The following is an 811-nucleotide window of genomic DNA, read 5'->3' on the forward strand; positions in this document are numbered from 1 at the left end:
AAAAATTGAAAAAATTTCTTATGAAATTATTGCTTTGATTTAATATTAAAAAGAAAACAATAATTAAATAATAAAAAATTAAATTAATAAAAAAAATATATTTTTTTACATAACATAATATTATTATATTATAATTGAATTGATTATTCACTTTAGTTTTAGGCAAATTTTTCAAATTTAAAATGCAAATTTGCACAAATTGCAATATTTAATAGCAATTCCAAAGTCAGAAATGAAATATTTTTTTATCTGCAGAGCATTTATATATATATATTACACAGAATAATAACTGAAAAACTGTTAAAAATAAATCTGCATTTCTTTTGCTACAGGATCTTTAATTCATTCTGTTCTTTTAAATTAAAATATTTTATCTAGCTATTCTTCATTTTTTAAAATAAAAAAATCTTGAAATATTTTAAGTTTTACATAATCTTTTATTTCTAAAACAAAATCAGAATTTTATTTATCTTTTGGATATTTATAATCATGTCTCATTTATTTTTAAAAAATCATTATAAAAAAAAAGATAAAAATTTTAGTTTTCATTTTAGTTAAATGCTAGATAGAAAATTTTACTTAAGTATTCTTAAGTATTACTTAAGTATTTCATTATATCTATTATATCTATTATAATATCGCATCCATTGTCAAAAAAAAAAAAATTCATCTCGAAAGGGTTTAATCCTGTGTCATGTTACATTTATACCATAGCAATAAGATAATATAATAAAAATAGTTTTTATAATATAAATGCATATTATAAATTTAATATAATATAGAAATAATGAATAATTTTTACAATTCAAAA

This window comes from Apis dorsata, unplaced genomic scaffold, assembly GCF_000469605.1.
Source record: "Apis dorsata unplaced genomic scaffold, Apis dorsata 1.3 scaffold_342, whole genome shotgun sequence".
In the NCBI taxonomy this organism is placed as follows: domain Eukaryota; kingdom Metazoa; phylum Arthropoda; class Insecta; order Hymenoptera; family Apidae; genus Apis; species Apis dorsata.